General features: G+C 36.1%; 1 protein-coding gene across 2 annotated transcripts in view; it reads right to left on the bottom strand.

Annotated features, from left to right (window-relative positions):
• Positions 1 to 12619, bottom strand: part of SP4 (Sp4 transcription factor) — an 82507-nt gene that overhangs the window by 3865 nt on the left and 66023 nt on the right. The gene's annotated exons all lie outside the window — the stretch shown is intronic.

The raw sequence follows: 12619 nt of genomic DNA, 5'->3' as shown, positions 1-12619 counted from the left end.
TTTCTTTACACGGTAAAAAATGAGAGTGGGGCAAACACTATATTTCAAATTTAATACAGTTTTTAGATCTTGCAGAATTAAGACTGTTAGGTTCTGGTAGACAGAGTGATCCTTAAATATTCTCTCTTTAATTTATAAGATAGCTCTATTGGAAGTAACTACTTCTTTATTTTAGAAAAAAACGATTTTGTTTTTATGTATAATAGGCAGGGGCACATAAAAATTTAGTTAATTGACATATCATCACATTTATAATGGATAAACTACTAGCTTTATTTCTCTCCTTAAAATTATTAATTAGAGGAAAGAAGCACTATTTTCCTGATAACAGAACTTAAGAAAATTAAGAAAATTCAATTTGGCTTCTTCTTTTACCTGGCCCTCCTTTTGACTGACCAATAGAAAAATCTATAGGTTCAAGTGTCAGATATTATCCCCTCTTCTTTATCTGTTTGCTTTTATTTAAAAAAGAATTGCATGTGATTCACTGAAATTTCCTTTCTCTTTTCATAGAAAAATTAAATGAATGGATAAAATCCTTAAGGTATAAATAAAGCCAGTTAAGTTTTAAGGCAAAATGACTTGCATTTTATGAATGTTAACACTGAGGCAAGGACAAAAAAAAAACAATTAAATGAGGGTTTATGTTTAGGATCAATCTTGAACTCCTTTATCTTTCAGGCCTCCCATTTTATTTCAAAAGAAAAATTCAAAGTGTACAAATTTAAAAGCTGGAAGAAATCTAAAGGATCTTATTTTACATTTTCATTTTATAGGTAAGTTGAGCCTCAGAAATTAATTTGCTTGGGAATCCCCCAATTAGTCATCCAATTAATTGATAAAAGAGCAGAATTCAAGACACCTGATTTCTAATTCAGGTATTATGTATTAAATCACCTGTAGTAGAGATCTCTGTTCTTTTATAGCAATGATAACCAAGAATAATCAGAAAGATGTATCATGTAGTGATGGCTTGAAGGCATGAGCTTTATTCAGTAAACACTGAATCAATGGGTGACCAACTTGTACACACTGGCTGTTTAATAAACATTTGTTAGCTGTGGTATTTATTCACAAACTCAGTTATTTTTCAGTAAGTATTAGATTGGTGCAAAAGTAATTGCGGTTTTGCACTGTTGAACGCTGCCATTTGATACTAGAATACATTCTTAAATAAACGTAGTGACATTATACATCATTTTAATGTGCATTTCTTGTTTTCTTTTTGCTAATGTCTTATTACTTACTGTTTATATTTCAGACTAGACAAATGATGTTTGACAAAAAGCAAATTTGAGCGATTTTCTTATTCTAGTTTAAAGGGGTAGTAAAGCATCCGAGACAACGCATAACATTAACAACGTGTCTGGCCCAGGAACTGCTAATGAACACACAGTGCACTGGTGGTTGCAAGTTTTGTAAAGCAGAAGGGAGCCCTGAAGAGGAGGGGTGCAGTGGCCGCCATCGGAAATCGACAACGACCAATTAAGAGTAATCATCAAGCTCTTACAACTACATGAGAAGTTGCCGAAGGACTCAAAGTTGACGTTTGAAACAAACTGGAAAGGAAAAAGGAAAAAGCTCGATGAGTGGGTGCTTCATGAGCTAACAGGAAATGAAAAAAATTGTCACTCTGAAGTGCCTGCAATGCAGGTGACCCTGGCTTGATTCCTGGGTGAAGAAGATCCCCTGGAGAAGGAAGGGTAGGCTACCCACTCCAGTATTGTTGGGCTTCCCTGGTGGCTCAGCTGGTAAAGAATCTGCTTGCAATGGGGGAGACCTGGGCTCCATCCCTGGGTTGGGAAGACCCCCTGGAGAAGGGAACAGCTACCCACTCAAGTATTCTGCCCTGGAGAATTCCATGGACTGTATAACTTTCACTTTACTTTTCTTATTTTACACAACAACAAGGAACCATTTCTTGATATGATTGTGACATGCAACAAAAAATGGATTTTTTTTTTTTTTTGTCTTAGTCCACTAAGCTGGACTGAGATGCTCCAAAAGTACCTCCCAAAGCCAAATCTGCACCAAAAAAAGGCCATGGTCACTATTTTGTGGTCTGCTGTTAGTCTGACCCACTACAGCTTTCTGAATCCTGGCAAAACCATTACATCTGAGAAATATGCTCAGCAAATCTGTCAGATGCACTGAACACTGCAATGCCTGCAGCCAGAACTGGTCAACAGAATGGGCCCAATTCTTCTCCAAGACAATGCCTGACTGCACGTTGCACAAACAATGCTTCAGAACTTGAGCAAACTCGGCTACAAAGTTTTGCCTTATCTGCCATTTTCACCTGAACGCTCACCAACTGATATTTCTTCAAGCATCTCAACAACTTTTTGCAGGGATAATGCTTCCACAACCAACAGGAGGCACAATACTTTTTGCCAAATCCTGAAGCATGGATTTTTATGCTACAGGAATAAACAAACTTACTTCTCATTGGCAATAATGTGTTGACTGTAATGGTTCCAATTTTGTATAAAAAAGATGTGTTTGAGCCTAGTTATAATGATTTAAAATTCATGGTCTGAAACCACAAATATGTTTGTACCTACCTAATATTTGTGTTGCTCCAACACAGTATTTGGAAGAACTGCAGTATGACAGGTATTGGTGATACAAAAATGAACAAGTCAGAGTCTCTGACTTTAAGAAGCATCCATTATCTTGAGCGAGTCATTTGTTAACCACATGAAACTATTGGTACGAAAAGAGAAAGGAATTCACGTCCCCAGCTACTCAGTACCAAACTCTAAGATAAATGAGAAATGATGGGGACATGGCTTTTGTGTGGACTTTCTAGTCTACTCCCAAGTGGTGTGGCTATCCAATTAATTTCAAGCAATAAAAGTTGGCTAGAATCGCAAAATAAGTAAATTGTGTTGTACAATTAAACTATCATTAGGGGAATGACATTTCAGTTCATTAACCTTTTTCCACGGAGAAGTGTGTCTTCTGTGGTGTAAGAAGACAATTTCCTACCTCTTTGGCAAACATTATCATTATACTTTATAAAATATAAACTGTAAGGAGGCAGAGAGTTCCTATACTAACTATATATCCTACAGTATCTTTTTTTGTATTTATATTTAGAATTATTTCAATAATTATTTTAGTAGGGTTAACACTTTTTATACTTAATGCAACTAGCTATCAAAACTGTTGATATTAGTTATTAATACTTACAGTGGGCAAAATGCCCCAACTCACTAAAAGATGCCTGTGTCCCAACCCCTGGAATTGTGTGTACTTTTCTTTTATTTTTTTAATTGTAGGATAATTGCTTTACAGAATTTTGTTGTTTTCTGTCAAACCTCAACATGAATCAGTCATAGGTATACATATGTCCTCTCCCTCTTGAATCCCCTACAAAGATGCCTGTGTCCCAATCCCTGGAATTGTGTATACATTTTATCACATGGCAAATAGGATGTGACTAAGTTTAAAAAGGTTAATATAGAGAGACTGTTCTTAATTATCTGGGTGGGCCCAATCTAATCACATGAGTTCTTAAAAGCAGACAGCTTTCTTCAGCTGGAGTCAGAAAAATGCAGCAGGAGAAATTAGAAGTGTGAGAAGAACTTGACCTGTTGCTGCTGGTTGGGAGTGGGGGTGGTTTCCACATGGAAAGTATGAGAAGGAATGTGGGTCACCTCCAGGAGCAAACATTAGCTCCCACTGACAGACAGCAAGGAAACAAGGACCAACAGCCTACAACAGCGAACACTGAATTTGATTGTCCGTGTCAATGCATCTGGAAGCAGATGCTTCCCCAGAGACTTCAGGTGGGACCATGACCCAGTCAACACCCTGATTTCAACTTGTAAGATGTTAAGCAGAGGACTCAGGCTGAGCCTACTAAGACTTCGGACTTAAATAGCTATATAAAAAAGTGTGTTTTAAGCTGCTAAATTTGTGCTAACTTGTCTTGGGAGCAGTAGCAAACTAATAAAGATATCTTGAAAAAGGTAAAGCATAATTCAAAAAGTAAATTACAGGTGATCTATAATATGGATCAAGATCTGTAAAATATCTTCAAGTTTCAAAAGCATGTCAAGAAGAAATTTCAATTTTTTTTTCTCTAAGAAAATCTAAAGGATGTAACCAAAACAAGTTTGGTTTAATAAACTAAATATTAAAAAACTGCATATTTTATCTAGATTATTAATAAAATACCACGCTGTATGACACGATTATTCAAATGTAGTATTTATATGTACTATATTTACACATATAAAAAGGATATAAGTAGAAGATGCAAACTTAGAAATTATGCAGATTATTTCCTAACATGATATTTCCTAACATGATATAACAGCGTTTCTCTCAGAAAAAAATTAGCTGAGATTTTCAAATGGAATCACAGATTTGAAGGGATGAATGGAATAAAACATCTTTAAATTTTTATTTATTTGAGGTAATCAATCCATCAAGAGTCAATTATCTAGCTGTCAGAGTCCTACCTATAATTTCATTTTCATGTTATCCTTAAACATAAGCTAATACAATGTAAAAAACACATTTTATGAATATTTTTCAAAGCCTGTCATTTGATAACATATCTGCATATTTACCAATTAAAATAATTTCCAGAGTGACCTAAGAGATTTTATTAGTTTCCAAGGGCTACTATAGAAAACAAAACAAAAACAAAAAACCACAAACTGTGGCTTAAAGACAACAGATATTCACTCTCTCACAGTTATGGAACTAGATGCCAAAAATCAAGATGTCAGCAGCACAATTCTTCCATCAAAGGCTCTAGAGAAGAATCCTTCCTTGCCTCTTCCTAGCTGCAGGTGACTTCTGGCAATCCTTGGCATTGGTTGGCTTGTAGGTGCAGCTCTCCAATGTTTCCCTCTGCCTTCACATGGCCTTGCCCTCTGTGTATCATCTCTTTATTATACGGATGTCTGTCATTGGATTTATTTATTTATTTATTTTTTACTTTACAATATTGTATTGGTTTTGCCATACATCAACATGAATCCACCACGGGTACACACGTGTTCCTCATGCTGAACCCCCCCTCCCACCTTCCTCCCCGTACCATCCCTCTGGGTCGTCTCAGCGCACCAGCCCCAAGCATCCAGTATCACGCATTGAACCTGGACTGGTGATTTGTTTCATATATGATATTATACATGTTTCCATGCCATTCTCCCAAATCATCCCACCCTCTCCCTCTCCCACAGAGTCCAAAAGACTGTTCTATACATCTGCCATCATTGGATTTAACGTCCACTAGATCATAAATGCTAGGCACCAGGCATAGTTACAAATTCCTCTTAATGCATCTCATCTGCAAAGAACTATCTCCCAATAAGGTCACATTCACAAATTCTATGGAGTAGGAACTGTCTCTCTTTCTGGGAGACACAATTCAACCCACTACAGGGACATTTTTAAATGTATGGCATTTGTTATAGTCAAGCAAAAAACACACCCTTTGCTCAACGGATAACTTCAATCAAACATCCATTTGCAGCATCTATACAATTTCTTGCCAGACTTTTATATATAACTCAATTTACATAAATTATATTTTGATTTGTTCTTAAAAACCTAATTATTCAAACTGAGAAACCTGTAGTCCCTGGATCCCTCCAATGCCTATTGGGATGGTCCCATCAGTCCCTCCTGGACACCTCTTCATGAGTACACTTAATTCTCCCCTATCATTACCTGGGGATAAAGTAAATTAAAAGAGGGAGAAATGATAATTTGAAAGAAGTTATGTGGCTTAAGTTTTCTTAAAGTAGAATACAGATAAAGGAAAGTTAAGTGGGAGTAACAAGAAATAAGAAGACTTGAGGGTGCTAAAGTATGAGAGTGAAAATATTAAGAAACCTATGTGTCACATGGCTGTTATCATTATTATTGATGCTGAATGTAATGACTTTATTTTTAAAATAAAACTGTTAAATAACGTGCTAAAAAAAAAAGACTTGAGAAGGTTTAGATAATTACTAAGGCAATGTGAAAGCTGAAAAAAAGTAAGATTGATAGGCTGTTCTGAGAGACTGGCTGAGGTTTGAGACCATAAAATTTGTAGACATCAATCTACATCATGAGAATTTTTTCATTTCCTCCTTCAGCAATTATCAGCTCAAACAGAGAAGCCCTTTTGGTCATTTTCTTATTAATACTTTTTAAAAAGGCAATCTTATCTACTCTAATGGTTTTAACTATCATCTATAAATTGATGGCTACATCAAGATACAGAGTCCTAAAATAGGAATTTGATCTCCAAGATGTGCCATAGAAAGCATCATTCAAGATGTCACAAAAAGAACTCATTAACTTTCCTATCCTTATAATTCACAGAAATAAAAGGGGAATTCCTCCCCAAAATATGAAAGAGACAATATTAGTAAAGACAGTGACCAAAACTTAACTCCTCTGTGAAAAGACTCAGAAAACTGGGGGAAAAATAAACAATCAAATCAACTCATTTAGACTCAGTAAATTAATCAAGGGTTCCTGTAACTCAGGGAGTGTTTTATAAGGAAAATGGCTAAATCTTGATAAGAACAGCAAGTTTTGTGGCGTTTTAACTTGCTAGTTCCATTTACATTTCCCAGCAGCCTGGTAGCCACCAGAGGGAGCAGAACAGAGTGAAAGCCCTTTCAAAACTTCTTTCCCAAAGAATCATCATTGCTTCTTTGAAGGACTTAAAACAATGTTGCAGTGAACATCCCTTGGAAGTGCTCCAATGCAAAAAGTCTTCCTCCAGGAATAGAGAAGAGCATGTGTTTATCTAAAACAATTAAAGACAAGTATTTTAACTTCATGGATACCTGAAACAATGACTAATACTTGGGCCAAATAATAAACAGATAAACAAAAAACTTAAAAAGCTCAGAGGTATGAGATAGCCATAGGGGCTCTATAAAGTTCTGACATACTCCTTGGAATGTAGAAGCCACATACATGCTTAGGGCTGTGAACATACTCAGGAGAAGGGTTGAGATGAACCAAACTCTCACTTATAAGGCCTACCTATCCTTTGAGGCTCCGCAAGAGAACGAAGAGAACGAGCATTGTCTGGCTGAGAGCTGAGGGTGCCCCAACATACACACAAAGCCTCTCAGAAAAGAGGGAGAGATTAAATGGTCTGAAAATTCCCCAATTTTGATGAAAAACATTAATATACACATGGAAGAACCACAACTAACTTTAAGTAAGTTAAATGAAAAGAAATTCACACTGAGACACATAATAATCGAACTGTTTGAAGTTAAAAAAAAAAAAAAAAAGAATCTAGAAAGCAGCGAGAGAGAAGTGACTTATGATCTACTGCTGCTGCTAAGTCGCTTCAGTCGTGTCCGACTCTGTGTGACCCCATAAACGGCAGCCCACCAGGCTCTGCCATCCCTGGGATTTTCCAGGCAAGAACACTGGAGTGGGTTGCCATTGCCTTCTCCATTGTGTGAAAGTGAAAAGTGAAAGTGAAGTCACTCAGTCGTGTCCGACTCTTAGCAACCCCCTGGACTGCAGCCTACCAGGCTCCTCCATCCATGGGATTTTCTAGGCAAGTGTACTGGAGTGGCTTGCCATTGCCTTCTCCATATGATCTACAAAGGATCATTATAAAGAAAATCAGCTGATTTGTTTTTCATCAGAGATCATGGAGGTCTGAAAGCAATGGGATGATATATTCAATGAGGTGAAAGAAAAAAACCTATCAACCAAGAATTTTATATACAGCAAAAATATCTTTCAAAACTAGGGAGAAACTAAGATGCTTCCAGATTGATAAAAAACTGAAGGAATCTGTCACACCTGTAAGAAATGTTAAAGGCGGGGGGGTCCTTCAGGCTGTAATGAAAAGATACTAAATGATAAACAGAATACATATGAAAAAATAAAGAATGCCAGGTGAAGTAACTATACAGACAAATACAAAAGACAGTATAAATGCATTGTTTACTCATTTCCCCCCATCTAGTTTCAAACAAGACTGCATAATACTTATAAATCTGTGTTGAGGGGTACACCATATACAAAGATGTAATTAGTGAAAATAACAGCGTAAGTGGAGGCAGAACTATGTAGGAGAAAGTTTTTGCATGTTACTGAAATAAAGTTGGTATTAATCCAAATTAGGCTGTTAAAAGATGTGAACTATAATATCCAAAGCAGGAGCCACTAAGAAAACTACACATATATATTAATATATACACATACATATATACATACCTATACTTACATATATCAAAAAAAATTACAAAGTAATTAAAATAACACATGAGCAGTATTTAACACAAAATGTCAACAATGGAGAAACTCAGCAACAAAAAGGAAGACATGAAGACAAATAGAAAACAAATACTAAAATGGCAGAAGTCTTTATCAGTAATTGCATTAAATATGAATTAAAGTCTCCAAAAGGCAGAAAATTGACAGGATGGATTTTAAAAAATGACACACCTTTATGCTATCTAAGAGGAGCTATCTTTAAATTCAAAGACATGAGGAGGCTAAGAGGATGGAAAACAGATATACTGTGCAAACAGAGAGTTAGAATAGCTATACTAATACTAGACCGGTAAGATAAAAATTACTACTAGAGTAAGGAAGGGTACTTTATAATAATAAAAGTATCACTCCACCAAGAAGCTGTAACACTTAGAAACATGTAAGTATCTACCAAAAGAGCTACGAACCACAAGAAGCAAAATCAACAGAAGGGAAGGGAGACAGACGTTCCACACTATACCAATCCTTTTCCTAAATTCTCCATTTCAACTGCAGTGGTCATCACTGATACCTTTCATCTCTTTTCTCACATTTAATCAGTCACCAACTAGTTAATTTTATTACACAGACATCTCTTAAACTGGTCCCAAGTACACCTTACAAATTCTGTTTTATTAGGATCTTACCAAAAGTTCCTACTGTCTTTGCTAACTGGTCTCAAAATTATTCCCTAGAAATCTGTCCTCCATACAAATATCAAATGGTTGAAAATGAAAAAGTGACCATCTGATTATTAGCTGAAAACTTCCAATGGTTCCTCATTTCCTATAGTTGCAGGAAAAAAAAAATCAAATATATGTAACATCCTATTGATCTCTGCGTACTTTTTAAAATCTATTGTCACAAACATCATGGTTCCCAAACACTGAACTGCTTGTATATCCTGACATCATATCTTCTTGTATAACTTAGCTTCTAGTTCAAGATAAAAATTCTGACTCTGCTCCACCGACCAATCATGTAATTCCTGGCAACTTCTCTCTCCAATTTTCAGTTTCTTCATTTTTAACTGGGAAGAGCAGAAATATCTATTTTATGTCACTGTTCAAAGGATGAAATGAGAAACTGTATTTTAAAAAGCATTCAGAAACCCAGCACACTGAAGGAGATAAGATATGTTAACTACTACTGACTGTAACTGCCTGTCTGAATTTATCGCTTCCATGGCTCATTCTAACTCATCACTACATAACTCAACTTGGCTCAAGGAACTAAGTTTCAAGCCTTGATAAAGAAGTCAATTAACCTCTTAAGACTTACATTTAGTCTTTATTTATAAAATGGTGGAATTGCACAAAATTGTTTTCAGGAGTCCCTTTGGATCTAGACACATTGCATGAGGCATATGTGTGAAGCTGAGCAAGAAATTCCTTGGGACTGTTAAAATAAAAATTAACTAGAAAATCTCCCTCAATTTTTAGACTGCAATTTCTCAAAGATTAAGTATTGTCTCATGCTTTTGAAAATGTTTCAATTTGCATACAGTTCTACATAGTTCTATGAGTTTTGATAAACACATTAAGTCACGTAGCTATCACCAAAATTCCAATATAGAAGAACTGCTTTCACTTAAAATTTCTTCTTGATGCTTTTTCACAAACTCTCCTCCATCACACATTAGGAAACACTGATCTGTTCTCCATTTGTACAGTTTTGATTTTTCTATTACATCATGTAAATGGAATCATTCAATTGGTAGCCTTTTTGAAGCTGGATGCTTTCACTTAGCATAATGCATCTAAATTTCGTCCATGTGGTTTTGTGTATTAATAATTCATTCCTCTACTCTGTGGAGTAGTACTCCAACATATGGATATACCACAACATTTCATTCCTTTACCAGCTGAAGGATATTAAGATTGTATACAGTTTAGGTGATTATAAATAAATGTCATGTATATTCAAAGCCAGGATGAATACTTGGGAGTGGATATGGTTAAGTGTATGTTTAACTTTTATAAGAAAATTCCAAAATGTTTTTCAAACGTGCTGTGTCATTTTGCATTCCTACCAGCAATGAAGTTCCAGCTCTGCAATTTTGTCAGTACTTCTAATTGTCAGGATTTTGATGTTCTTATTTTTTATTTTAGCCATTCTAATAGGTGACAGGTATCTTGTGGCAGGATTAATTTGCATTCCCCCAAATAAAAGATGATGCTGAACATCTTTTCATGTGCTTATCTGTCACATGTATATTCTCTTTAGTGAAGTGTCTAGATCCTTTGACAATTCTTAGCAAGTCTTCATCTAATAATTCTAACATGTGGATCATCTTGACATGGTGGATACATAGTATGCTGAGTAATTTTGGATTGCATCCTGGACATTTTTTATATTATGTTATGGTGATTCTGGGTTCTATTACAAATCCTCTAGAGAACAGTTCTATTTTAGCAAAACAACCCCTTTAGGTTCATACTAAAAGTGACAGCTTGCCTTCTTTGATCAGTAATTTCAATATTAATTTATTTTTAAAGATTTTATTATGCTCTTTGAGTATGCCTAGCACATGTCAGAAATTAGGTGGTGGTTTATTTCAGTCTTTGAGGCCTCTGCTATGGTTCTTGGGGATTGTTCTGTGCATGTGCAGTACAGAGTTGAGTCCAGAACTTACTTTATTCCGTACAGAAAATAGGGGATCACCTTTTACAGATCTCTACAAACTTATCCTCATACTCTCCAACCCCCCCCCCAGGTGTCCTTTTTTTCTGGTTTCTCTGGCCAGAAAGGCAGTATTTTGGGGTGGGGGGGGGAGGGGTTCCTTCATTGTCCTGCACATACATCATGGCTAGCATTACCTTCAGAGTGAAATGACAAAGAAAAGAAAAAGTAATTCCCCTCATATTCACTGAAAAACAAAGGCCCAATATTTCCTGATTCCTCTAACAAAAGATAAAGCTATTTTCTCAATATTTTAGCTGCTTATGTAGACACTGCTGCTGCTAAGTCACATCAGTCGTGTCTGACTCTGCGACCCCAGAGACGGCAGCCCACCAGGCTCCCCTGTCCCTGGGATTCTCCAGGCAAGAACACTGGAGTGGGTTGCCATTTCCTCCTCCAATGCATGAAAGTGAAAAGTGAAAGTGAAGTCGCTCAGTCGTGTCCAACTTTTAGCGGCCCCATGGACTGTAGCCTAGCAGGCTCCTCTGTCCATGGGATTTTCCAGGCAAGAGTACTTCAGTGCAACCCACAAACAGGCTGGCCTTAGAGTCAAGCGCCCCTCTTCTCAGTTCTCTTGCCAGATATACATGGTTTCTCCTACAGTGTTTGATGTTTATACCTGCTATTCAGGGCCCACAGGGCCAAAGCTGGTAGAACAAAAGGAAAAAAAGTCCTGTGAAACTCACTTCTATTATGCATTGTTATGTAAGTTTAACTGGATCACATTTCTGCAAATAAGAATAGAGATTATCAAGGAAGAGGATATATTCTAGAAAACAGCCAATTTGTCTTTTGTAGAGCTCTGTAGAAGTATGGAACTAAAATAATGAGAGGGAGATATGGAGTATAAAACAGTAAACTGAAGCCTATACATGGAATATTAGCCCTACTATTGAAAAATTGGGGCAAAATATTTGAGAATTTCTATCTAAAGAAATATAGTCCCATACTGTAATACTACATGTTGATAATTAGGTCCCTTTCAATATAACACCCAGTGCCCCTACCCAATTTCCTAAAAAGAAGGCCACCAGTTAACAATGATTTCACAATCTTTCACTTAAACATATTTGTCAGTCACCTTCATCATCGTCATGATGATCATCATCACCATCTATTTAAACAAAAGCCTGGAATCACTGGACAATGCACATAAGCCTACCTCAGAAAAAGCGAAATACAGACAAAAAAATATAACCCTGGAGGAAACATGAGACTTCCGGTAAGCTACTGTATTTATACAATAAGAACAAGATGCAATAAAAAAGAAACAAAAATCACTCTTGGAAATTAAAAAACAATTCAACAAAAACACCTGAAGCTAAAGTTAAGGAATTTCATTGAAAATATAAGAAAAGGTAAAAAGACAAGTAAAAGAAAAGGTGCAAAAAAAAAAAAAATCAATATAGGGAGTCCAATGTACATCCATTAAGAGTTCAAAATGAGCAAAAAATAAAAAAGGGTGAATGGGTGGATATAGGGTGGTGGGGGAGGACCCAGAGTTGAAAATTCCATCCAGAACTATACCATAAATGAAAACCTATGCTTACATACATAATTATGAAATTAACAGAATACTAAAGATTAAAAGAAAGCTCAGGATGAGGGCATATCAAAAGGATGGAGGAGCCAATCTTTGAAACAACTTTCAATGGCCAAAAATAGAACAAAGTGAGGAAGATAATGA

This window comes from Bubalus bubalis, chromosome 8 (genome assembly GCF_019923935.1).
Source record: "Bubalus bubalis isolate 160015118507 breed Murrah chromosome 8, NDDB_SH_1, whole genome shotgun sequence".
In the NCBI taxonomy this organism is placed as follows: domain Eukaryota; kingdom Metazoa; phylum Chordata; class Mammalia; order Artiodactyla; family Bovidae; genus Bubalus; species Bubalus bubalis.
This window is presented reverse-complemented; position numbering and strand designations above follow the sequence as displayed.